This window comes from Protopterus annectens, chromosome 9.part0, assembly GCF_019279795.1.
Source record: "Protopterus annectens isolate FY-2018-M chromosome 9.part0, PAN1.0, whole genome shotgun sequence".
NCBI lineage: Eukaryota > Metazoa > Chordata > Ceratodontiformes > Protopteridae > Protopterus > Protopterus annectens.
Window position 1 is genome coordinate 929,964,509 of NC_056743.1, and position 12,359 is coordinate 929,976,867.

General features: G+C 38.8%; 1 protein-coding gene across 2 annotated transcripts in view; it reads right to left on the reverse strand.

Annotated features, from left to right (window-relative positions):
• The window catches only part of LOC122811674 (zinc finger CCCH domain-containing protein 10-like), a 3,783,075-nt gene that overhangs the window by 1,916,795 nt on the left and 1,853,921 nt on the right, over positions 1-12,359 (reverse strand). The window lies entirely within an intron of this gene.

Below are 12,359 nucleotides of genomic sequence, written 5' to 3' on the forward strand. Positions count from 1 at the left end.
GCTTAGTTCATCTGCCAGAGTATTTTTCTTTCCTGGCAGGAATTTTGCATGCAGATGTACTTGATAGGTCATTGCTGTGTTCCACAAAGTCATGGCTTGCCTGCAGAGGGGGTAGGAATATGTGCCCCCTTGCTTGTTTATGTACCACATAACTGTAGTATTGTCCGTCTTTAGCAATAGTTGTCCTGGATGGAGTAGATCCTTGAAGGCTGTCAGGGCATTCTGTACAGCTAGCATCTCTTTTTGATTGATATGAAGATGCATTTGGTCCATGGGCCACGTGCCCTGAATACATTTTCCTGACATGTGTGCCTCCCAGGCATAATCCGATGCATCTGTTGTTAGTGTCTGCCTGACTGTGGGTAAAGTGAAAGGCTGTCCCTTGTTGTGGTGACAGGCTGGTGCCCACCATCGAAACTCCTGTTGCAGGCAGGGGATACGAGTTATTATTGTTTCCAGGTTGTGGCAATGTTGAGTCCAAACACTTTTTAGATACCACTGTAGCTTCCTCATATGCAGTCTTGCATATGGAATTAGCAGGATGCAGGATGCCATATAGCCCAAAGCCTGCAGAATTTTTCTTGCAGGTAACTGGGTCTTTGTTGCCATCATTTGAAAGTAATGAGTCAGTTGCCTTTACCTGTCTGGCATGAGATAAGCCATATGGGCAGTTGTATTTAAGCTTGCATCCAGGAATATTATCTCTTGAGAGGGCACTAGTTTTGATTTATTTTCGTTTACTGTGTACCCTAGGCAAATTAGTAATTTATTTTATTTATTTATTTATTTATTTTATTTATTTATTTGCAGTTTGTTTACCAGGGTGGTCCATTGGGCCTTGAGGAGCCCGTTTTCAATGGAGTCCTGGGGAGAAAAGCTCCAAATCTTTTTACAAACGCCAGATGCCTTAGTAGAATGTCCTTGCTCTCTGCTTGAATAAGGCAGTCGTCCAAGTAGGGATATATTTGAATTCCTTTTTGTCTGCAAAATGCAATTATTGGTGCCAGGCATTTTGTGAAGACCCTGGGCGCAGTAGATAAGCCAAAGGGCAGTGCAGAAAATTGGTAATGCATTGAGCCAGCTATGTATCTGAGGTATATTCTGCACGACTGTCTGATTGGGACATGCAGGTATGCCTCTTTGAGGTCTGAAGTAACTAGCCAAGCCTTCTTGCCCAGCATGGGTAGAAGTTGCTGCAGTGTCAACATTTTGAATTTTGGAGCATCCAGGAAAGTATTTAGAATAGACAGGTCCAGTATTGGTCTCCAGGCTTTGTCCTTTCTGGGTACCAAGAAAAGTCTTGAGTAAAATCCTTGCCCCTGCTCTTGCTGTGGTACTTTTGAATAGCCCTCATGTCCATGAGAGCAGAAATTTGTTTTTGTGCCACTGCCCATTGATTGTGTGGCAGGTCTGGCATACCTTTTGACCTTGGTAGGGTATGAAAGTGGAACCTGTAACCATGAGAAACAATATTCAGAACCCATTTGTCCAGGGTGATCATGTGCCAGTTTTGTGAGAAAAGTGCTAGTTTTCCCCCCAAGGGGGCTGCCAAAAGATAAGTGCTTGGTAATTGCAGAGGAAAGTCATTGGGACTGTTTCCTATAAGGTTGTGATTTGTCTTCTCCGCCTTTGGGGGCTGAAGCACCCCATTGTTTAGGTCTGTATGAGCCTTGGGGCTGAGATCTGCCTCTTGTGTGTCTGTATTTGCCTCTTTGTGGCCTGACACTGGAAAGGACCAATTTTTAGAAGGCCAGTTCCTGCTAAATCTAGGTGGCTGAACCTGTAAGAAATCCTTTACTGTCTGCATTGATTTTGTTTTATCTTCCATTTTCTTGAACACCTCTTCTGCCTTAACACCAAACAAAGTATCATGCTGTAATGGAGCATCCAATAATTTTGCTTTAACATGATCAGGTAAACTCTGTTCTTTTAACCAAGCATGCCTTCGCATGACAGAACCTGTAACTGTGGCTCTGCAAGATGCCTCTAATGAATCAAAACCCCATTGCAAAGTATTCTTTCCCACCTGTTCATCTGCATGCAATAAATCCTGCATTTCCTTGGTTTCAGGACATTCAGAGCTTGTAAGCATTTTCTGTTTTAGCAAAGACAGTAAGTATTGTTGATATTTAAGCATGTGAAACTGGCAGCTTAAAGCCCTTACAGCTAAAGTAGCAGAGGTGTAGACTTTCTTCCCCAATCTACCCCGTGTTCTAGAATCCCTATCAGGGGGAACAGGGTTTTTTGCAGTGGAAGCCTTGACCCCTTTGGGACCCTGAGAAATAGTTTCTGGATCAGCAGCAGGGTTCTTATACAGAAATTTATGAGAATCTGGAATCCAGTAGTATCTACTTGGCTTAACTGGAGCAGGGGGTAAAGAATCAGGAGTCAAACTGGATTCAGAAAAACATCAACAATGTCTAGTACAGGGGGGATAGCAAGAGGCCTGTGCTGAGGCAATAAAAGAAAGTCTCTGAGTCTTTTCTTGGATTCTGAATAATCCTGGCTCTCCCAATGGAAATGTTCCCTCATGGTATGCAGGGTTTCCCCAAAAGAGTAGTCCACAGGAGGAGAGGCTGAAGGGATAGATTCTTCAGCATCAGAGTGCTCACAGGGAGGAACAGAATATCCCTGTTCTGAAGAGGAAGAAGAAGAAATAGAAACCTGATCAGAGGAGTCATAATCAGTGTCTTGCCTAGGCCTTTTATCAAGAGGGGGATGGGAACCCCTGATGAAAGTAATTTAGGTCTTTGGCCATTTTGAGTATCTGTTTCTTTGGCATGGATGACTGTCCAGGAGAATGCTGTACTTGTTTCTTTGTCTTTAAAGGTGTTTTAGATTTTGCCTTTGCTGAAGTGGTCTTGATACTAAGCTGTGTAGGTTTGAAGACACCCTCAGAAGCCAGTGGTGACTGCTCAGTGGCTCCGGACCCATCTGAGGGAATAGTTTCCATAGGCCCAATACCTTGAGTTTCCAGAGGCCTAGCTGTCTCCACGTGGGAGTTGGAGGCGGCCTGTGGCTCTGAGGTAGCGGGTGTCAGGTGCTACGAAAGCGCCTCACTGAAAACCGGCGAACCAGTGACTGGCCTAGAAGAGGCTTTGTCATCGGTTTTGGACCTCGGATGCCTGTCTTTTTCTTTGTCCTTGCATTTTTATGGACTCCGGTTGTCGGTTGTTCCGACGGCATTAAATAGTTAAACCTTCGGCCAAAATAATGTAAAGCAAAGTCAAACCGACGCTTAATAGTGCGTTGGTTGAATCTAGCACAGAAGTGACAACTAGCAATGTCGTGGTCAGGGCCTAGGCAAGGAATACAGTAAAGTCCCACAAGAAATACAACTGTTAACATTTACTGACATCGGTCTGGAACAAGAAAAAGTTTCCCCAATGGGGTACTTAGCTTTATTGAAGACTCTGGATTTGAAATTCAATTTCGAAAATCTCAGGAGTCGGCCGACCAGCACTTGCAAACTGCTTTTGCTTCGGGCACCGTGCGGCAAGAAAGACTGAAGAAAATGGTTGCATCTTATATACCCCTGGTGCACTGACATCAAGGGAAGAGGCGAAAGCAACCGATGCCGGACCAGGACTTTAAAATTCAGGCCAACTGCGGGTAGCCTGCCAGCAGGATAACCCAAGTGTAATGACTGCAACAGTGAAACATGAACGTTTTACATTTATATAAACGTACTCAAACTGTATTAACAAGATCAGGTTTACAAACATTACACTTCACATACATTGTTGTATATATCATATAACCTAAGTAATATTACATAAATTATTCAGTTCCTGCCCTTTTTTTAAACAAGAAATATGTATTAAACCATCGCTACGACACAGGCAATCATACATTTACATAAATGAAAACAAACCACACCGACATAATCTTAGCTGCAAGCATTGTACATAACAAACCATAATGACATACTCCCAGTTGCAAACATACATCACTTAAAGTCTACCCAATAATTTTCAGTCAAACAATACATAACTCATTTAAGTCCTGCCATCTTGTAAACATCATTCCTCCCCTGTATGTATTGTTCCTACAAGTCCCAATTTTTTCCTGTGTAGTTTGCTCCTATCCATTTCTAAATATCTCAATTCCAGTTGTTTTATCTCTGTTACTATATTCACTAATTCTAGTCTAGATGGTTTAGATTTTGATTTCCATTTTCTAGTAATTGCTTTTCTGGCAGCCACCATAATTAGACAAAGCAAGGCCTTACACCAGGTCTAGGCTTCCGATTCTGTATCACAGCTCAGAAAAATCATCTCCCTCATCACACTGATCTGCTCACCCAGCATCTCCAACAGTGCATCTTGCAGGGAATCCTTAAAGTCCACCAACTCACTCTGCACTGACAGAAAATATGTCCCCCCGCCCCCATACCTCCAACATTTGCTATCTACCAGAGGAAGAATTCTACTGAGTCTACTCAGGGTATAAAAATATTGGTGTAAACATTTCCAAGCAAAAATCCTAAATCTTCTAGATTTTGTTGCACATTTGGGAGATATACATATATCCTCCCATTGTTTCTTTGTGAACTGCTTACCAATCTCTCTTCCCAATCCTTTCTAACCTCCTCTGATTGATTCTTATAGCTATCATGCAATATTTTATATGCTCTACTAATTATTCCCTTTTTAATGGCAGCTTCTGTTCTAGATTCTACTAAAATCTCTACCAGTGCTGGTCTTTTGTTTAACCCCCCCCTCCCCATTTCTTTCTCTTTGCCTATACACTGATATCAATCCTTGATAGGGAAGGCAATCTCTAATCTGCAGGCCAAATAAATTACTGGCACCTCCCCATTCTATCATCTTTCCATCTCTAGTTATTTGCTCCCAATACCTTGGGTTCTTTGCCAGTTTTCTCCAATAAATTCCAGCCCCCTATTGTCTATATCCCTAATTGCAGTCATACATGTTAGCAGAATCTCCTTTCTCCATTCCAGTGTTGACTTAGTTCTTAGGATATTTTCTGATACTTTACAGATAAAATATTCTATATGATTATTGTTATTCTCCTTAAAGGCCTGCATCCAAAATCCCAGTCTCTCCTTGTTTCTCGAGCTTCCTACCTTGTTTCATCATCATTCCTTTCCACTTTGAATTATAATTTTCTGCTTGTGCTATGTATAGGAGCCTTAACTGTACAGCTCTGAAATATCCCTTCAAAATCGGGCAATCTCAATCCGCCCTGTTCTACTGGGAGAATTAGCTATCCAACTTGACTCTTGCAGTCTTCCCCTCCCAGAAAAAGTCCTTCAGCTCTTTATTGCTATCCACAACTTCTCCTCTGGTTGATAAAAACATGCCTCACCTGTGTATAAGATTAAGAAGACTAAAAACATTTTAATTGCTTGCATCTCATTATCCATTATCTATATAACAAAGCTTCTATTTTCTTTAGTTTTTGTATTATCTTTTGTTTATTTTCTTCCCACAAATCTTTAGCTGCCACGCTAGAATATTTTTTAATCAATACTCCTAAATACTTAATTTTATCATGTCCCCATAAATATGGATATTGCATAACCAGTTCATATGTAGGTACATAACGTATGGCTATTGTCTTTTAGTTTCATTAATTTTGTATCCCAAAAAGATATGAAACTGTCTTAAAATGTTCCACAACACTATAATGTCTCTTTTTGGTTTTGTCAGGTATCAGCCAATATAATCTGAAACTAGAACCAGCTTTTCTTGACTACCATACCAATTATAGCCTTGAATCTCTGAGTCCCTTATTTTTCTTTGCCGATGGTTCTAAATATAATACAAATAATTAAGGGGCAAGAGGGCATCCCTGCCTGGATCCCCTGCTCAAGCAGAAACTATCAGAGAGGACCCCACCCATTTTAATTTTCACCACTGATCCCTCATATATCCTCCTAATCAACCTTTAAATTTTTTCCAGGAAATGCAAATGCTTCCATTGCCCTGCTCATAATGTCCCAGCTTACTTTATCAAATGCTTCCTCTGAATCAAGACCCACCAACAGCAATGGTATTTTCTTACATTCTGCTTCCCTCTGGATCATCGATGTTCTGTTAATGTTGTCAAATGTTTGCCTCCCCTCCACAAAACCACACTAATCCGTATCTTATCAATTTTGGAGTCACTTTTGCTATTCTTTTATCCATTATAGACGTGAACATTTTATAATCATGGTTTAGTATTGAAATGGGCCTATATGAAGCTGAATCTGATGGATCTTTAACCTTTTTAGGTATTTCAGCTACCAGTTTTCTTCCAGGACATTGGTACATCTCATCTTAAAATACTGTTAAACAAAACCTTCCAGAACTTTATCAGTTTATTCTATTCTAGCTTTCAAACTTCCAAAGGAATACCACTTAAAACCTGGGGACTTTCCTGTAGATTGGTTATACATCACAATTTTTATCTGATGATCTCCTATTCTAACCATTAGTAATTGACCCTCATCGACCTCTAACCTTGTCATATTTAATAATTCCATAAACATTTCCATTTGTATCTTTCTTGATCTCCATATTTTTCTGTTTTATACAGACTTTCATAGAATTTCCTAAATATTTCTAATATCTCTACAGGATCTCGTTCCCTTCCTTGTTATAGGCTCCCTAAGCTTGGCGAGAGATCTTTCTACTTCCTGTTTCCTGAGTTGCTGTGCTAAAAAGTTTTGGGGCTCTAATGTTATCAAAAACAGTTGCATATCAGCTGTCACAGTAATCCCTTATTTTCTGCTTAGCAGTTGATCCTCCTCTTGTTCTGCGAGACTCCCCCTATTTTGCAATGCTTCAACATGTCAGTCCCTCTAAATAATTCTTGTTACTTCTTAACCATAGCTCCCTTTCTTTTATTTCTACTCTATTTTAAACTCCACCTTCATTTTATCCCACTCACTGGCTATATTTACAGAAGTAATTTCTATCCTATAGAATAGCTCCTGAATAATCTCCACTACCCATTCATTAAATTCCTCTCTTTTCAACAGACAGATGGTAAAGTGCCAGTGTCTCATTTTTATTTCATTACCCTGTGTTTTTATTTTAGTTATTATTGTTGCATGATCTGAAATAGTTACTGGGTGTGTATCAATACATTCAATTAAATTACATGTTCCTGTGAATGCTTTTGTCGGGCCTAACCTAGTTTTTATAACATGGGGAATAATATTTAAATTCACTCCAAACTCCTATTACTCAATTCACATCTTCCATGCCAAATATTTTAATACAGTTCTTCAAAAATCTACCCTCCTTTGTTATATTTTCCCTTCTGGGTCCCCAGACACATATTCACTGTTGCAAATCAAATTCAGGTCCCCACCTACAAGTAATATTCCTTGCTGAAAACTGATTTCTCCCAGGATTTTCTTAAGCTCCATTATAGCAGTTTTAGGTGGAATATAATCATGTGCCAATGTAATCCTCCTCCCTTGCCAGTAGACCCTTAGCACTACAACTCTGCCATTATCTTTTTTATCCTCTTCTATAACTACTGGAGCTCCTTTTGGAATTAATATAAGTACTCCTATTTTCCTTTGTCCCACATATCCTGCTGAAGAACCACCCAAAAACCTTTATTTATCAAATTCACATGTTATGTTCAAAGTGTGTCTCCTGTAACATAGGTATTTTTAATATAGTTCACTTTTCTTTCTTTTTCGTGTTTACCTGTGAGACCACAGGCATTTATAAACATTACAGAAAGCATCATTGCATTAAAAAGTTATTATTAGCACCTTTTATGTATAACACCTTTTCTGTTATTAAATGTCTACTTCTGGCTTTTTTTACATGCATACGTTGTTTAGCATATTGAACTTATATATAGTTATACAGTTGTTTCTTGTCATATGCATTTGAGCCTATGTCATACCTTACAAAAGTTTGTTTTATTGAAAGCCCTCAAATAAAAAACAACCCCCCAAATACCCCCTACAACCTATTAATTTAATTATAATACAAAAAAAAGTACATCTTAAAATATTGAAATTTTGCCCTCCTAATAGGAACTAATGTCCCAAACTGAGTGTGACACTTACAGACTTGAGTTAACCTAAAAAAAAGGCTATCCATGCTAAGATGCATGGTGCAGGCTGTGCTTCGAAGTGCTAACTGGTTTTGTCTTATCTTTATTGCTCTCCCAGCTGGGAAAACCCGTGAATGCTTTCAGAAAAAAAATCTCCTAGCCAGTTTCTGTTTTCTTTTTTCCCCAACCAATCACTCTCCACCAGACTTTATCCAATTTCTCTTTATCAGATTGTCTCCATGTAGACATGACAACCAGCCAGTCAAATTCTCTTTATCAGATTGTTTCCATGTAGTCATGAGGACCAGTTACAGAACTGCTACTAAGCCTACATCCACTTGCTAGAAAAAAGCCTCATAATACTCTATTCTTTTTCATTTACTTGCTTTCTCTTAAAACATATTACTAAATCAATCTAAGGTCCTTAAACCAGTCATTCCCCCATGCACGAATGAGAAAACGTCTATTTTTTTTCTTTTGTCATGCTCTTTTTAACAAGGCTTTTTTTTTACACTGCAGTGTCTACATTTCTTGAAACTGAACAAGGAAAGAGAATGTAGAAAAGAAGGGGGAAAAAACAGCAGCACCTATTTACAATCCCCATCATAATTACAAAATAACTTAGGAAACTTTACTTTACAACATGCAAAGAAATCCACACACACCATAACCACAGGACTATTAAGAAAAACTGTTTTATTTACTTACAATTAACTTTCTCCCCTCTATTCTCCTCCCCAAGGCATTTTTTCCAAACATTAATGAGATGAAGTAGGGCATATACTGGAGTCCACACAACTCAAAAAAAATTCTGAAAAAGTCCAATATTTCCAGATTTTCTTATTCTGTCATATTTCACAAATATAATTATTGCACTGTAATCCCATGTTAAGTTACTGCTTTTATTACTGTTCATCCCCATCTGCTGTCTCTACTTAATTTCCAATGTACTCTCAATTATTCTAGTCAACTCTCATGCTCCCTTCCTTCTCCCCAACATTTTCCACTGAAAGAGTGGAAAAGGTCTCACAGGTACAGTCTCTCTCTATGTGGTCTTTATTACCAAAAGAAAAAGAAGCAGAACATCCTTCTGTTTCACAGATCACTTGTTGTTGGACAAACTTTTGTATTTCCTCCTTAGCATGTAATTCATCAAAAACTTATTTTGTCCCTCCGGGGAAGAACACCTTGAAGACAGTTGGGTACAGCAGCTTCAATCTCACACCTGCATCTTGAAATTCCCTGAATAGTGGAATGAATTTACTCTGCTTCTGCCTGGTGTGCAATGAATAATCATTCCCCACAAACAGTCTGCTGTCACCCACCGTTTAGTATTTTGTCCTTCTACCAAAGTTTTGTCAGAATTAAATCCTTTTGCAGGTAGGACTGCATCTTTACTATTAAAGGTCTAGGCTGCCTTCTCATAGCCAGGTTTTAAGCATACACACGATGTGCCCTTTCAACTAGCTGCTATGGAATACCAGTCCAGTTCCTTATTTGTGCTTTCTTGACAGTAATGCAGTCTGTTCCTTCCAGCGTCTCTGCTGCAGCTGAAAATCATAGATTTTCCCTATGTGCTGTGTCCTCTAATGCTATTTTTTGAAAGATCTCTTCCTGAGTATTCTCATATTCAGCTTGCCTTTTCTTCATTTCAACATCTGATTTTTGCAGTTTTAACACTTCATCTGAATATTTGTTTACAGTGTCTTCCATTTTTTCCAGACTTTTGTTTGTGTTGACATACTCCATCAGTGTTTTGTTTATTTTAACCAGTTCTGTATGCAGCTGTCTTATATCTTCCTGTAGATTACTGGAAATCATGTCTGGAGGTCGCATTGCTTTTTGCAGAACATTCCACAGTCACTGTTTCTTCATCACTTTCTGTAGCTGATTTTTTTTCTTCCTGGCATCCAGGCAGTAGACTTACTAGCCAGTTACTGAGTTTTATCCATGAACACAGAAGTCTACTAGCCTTCTCTAAGTTTCTGTTTTCACATTGGGAGAGCCAGAGTTAAGTTATTACTCAATGTGCAGCCATCTTGGAAGTCAGGCTTTAACCATCCTTGTCGAAAGGAAAATGATTAGCAGACTAGAACCTTGTTAGCAACTGAAGAAGAAATAGAAATAGCTCATGGGTCAGACCTGAGGTGAAAAAACAAATACTTGTTAGACTGAGGAACTTTATAAAATGTATATGCCTTTTTATGGAATAATGATGGACTGTCGAGATTACTGCAGGCAGAACCAAAAAAAAATCCCCCACGCTGGCATAATAAGAGGACTAGGTGTAATACATGGCATTTTATTTCCCTAAGGAAAGAGAAACCTACATTTGCTCCCAAAAAATGCATTATTGATACTGAAAACAGTCCCACAAAAAAGAAAAATCCTCTACAGAAGACACTGAAGAAACACTCTTCTCAGAATTGAAGTCAAATTCTTAAGAGGAAAAAACAAAAGAAAACCTTGTCCTGTTATCAGAATCCTGTGATAAAACATCCTCAAGATTTGTAAAACTGAAGTCATGTTTAATCATTCCTGCTGTTTTACAGGACTAAAAACCTGCAATAAACCTTTAGCTAAGGTAAGAAATTCATCTTATTCACAGGCAAACCATCTTCAGATGGAATATGTCTAATCATGTGTTTCTTTTTCTAGGGACATCCCTAAAAGGAGATTGAAGAATGGCACTTCCATCCAGGAAACTGGTCTCTTACCAGGACACCCCTGAAAGAACCTCAAGGAGAAACTCACATACCTAAAAAATATGGTTTTCTCATGTCAGGGTAACCCCTGGTCCATGGTGGCAGAAGGAAGTACATCAGAAGTGCATGGGGAAAACATTGAGTGGTCTGAGAAGCAAGGTGTGACCACTGCAGAGTTGTGTACCAATTGATGAGATATAGACTGAGCCTGTGGTGGAGGCAAGGGCTCTTTAATTTATTTTTTAAGTACAGCAAGAGGGGGGAACTAATGGACCAGTAAGGGTATCCATGTTCTTGTCAGGCGCTGCTGTAACGAGTTGGTCAGAAGGTAAATTGTTACTCTAGTGTTCACAAGCAGTACATACACAAACTCTACTATACAGTCCCTCAAACAGCTCAAAAATAAACGTACAAGCATTTCACTTTATTCTCTCACAATTCAAAAATCTCTTTTCACAGAAAGTGCCACTGAAGTAAGTAAAAATGAAGGTAAGTGGATATGAAGTGTACACAGGCATCAGAATATACTTGCAATCCCCTTTAACACTCATAAGTGGAAAAGCAGCAATTATTTTTCTCACAAAAAGTGCCCCAGACTTAATTAACCTTCGCGACTAAAAATTTGTCTGGTAAAGCATCTTGGCTAAAATGTCATCAAATTATTAGTACTCTGAGACAGAGAAAGTACCAATTTCTGAAAAAAAAATGTATATACTTTGTGTGATAGGAGTCCACCAAAGGGGACACTATTTTCCAGAAAAGGAAGATCACAGCCAATTATTAACCCTGTGATGTTCAAATGTGCGCTGTCAAGGACAAGAAAGTACTAGCAGTGCTGAAGAAACTCACTCTCATGCTGTTCTTTTCTAATTGTGGATCTTGAGACAGTGTAGCCTGGGAAGGATATAAACCAAAGAGCTATAGTCTGCTACAGCAGTGAGAATAATTAACTTCTGAATTTTGTCAGGCTTTTTGTTTTTTATACAGGTTTCTGTTTTCACACTGGAAAAGTTCAAATTAATCTTTTGACCAATATGCAGCCTTCTTGGAAGTGTCAAAACTCAGATTTTTTGAGTCAAACATGCATATTCAAGTATTTCTTAAGGAAAAGATAAAAATGCTGAGGCCAATAAAAAATGTTCATTTCTCTGTGGACTTTTACAACCAATGAGTTTCTTAAGAAGAATGACTAGAATGACAGATCATCCTTGGATTTTAAGAAAAAAAAAACTTCAAAAGACATCAGTCTCTGTGACAGACAGACAACTGAAAATTGGAGGCCAAACTTCCCCTTTGAGTGAAGATGGTGCAAAAAATTCCCTCTACTAAATAAAAGCACTAGAGAATAAAGGAGTGAGAAATGGTAAACACACAAGACTGAAGTGAGTCATGTTTGTGGAACCTTTGTCAGTTGTGGGATATGTGGCCATCAGGATAAAGCCAACATTTACCTGCTGGCTGCAAAATACTTCTCCAATTACAACTGCTCAGCTTCCAAAAGAAGGAAAAACATGTTTTTAAAATCAACTATGGTTAAAAGTCTAGCTAGTGTGCCTACAGATATTTCAGAAAGAGTCTACAATGTACAAAGTGAATATTCCACCATGGGAAGTACACCCTTTT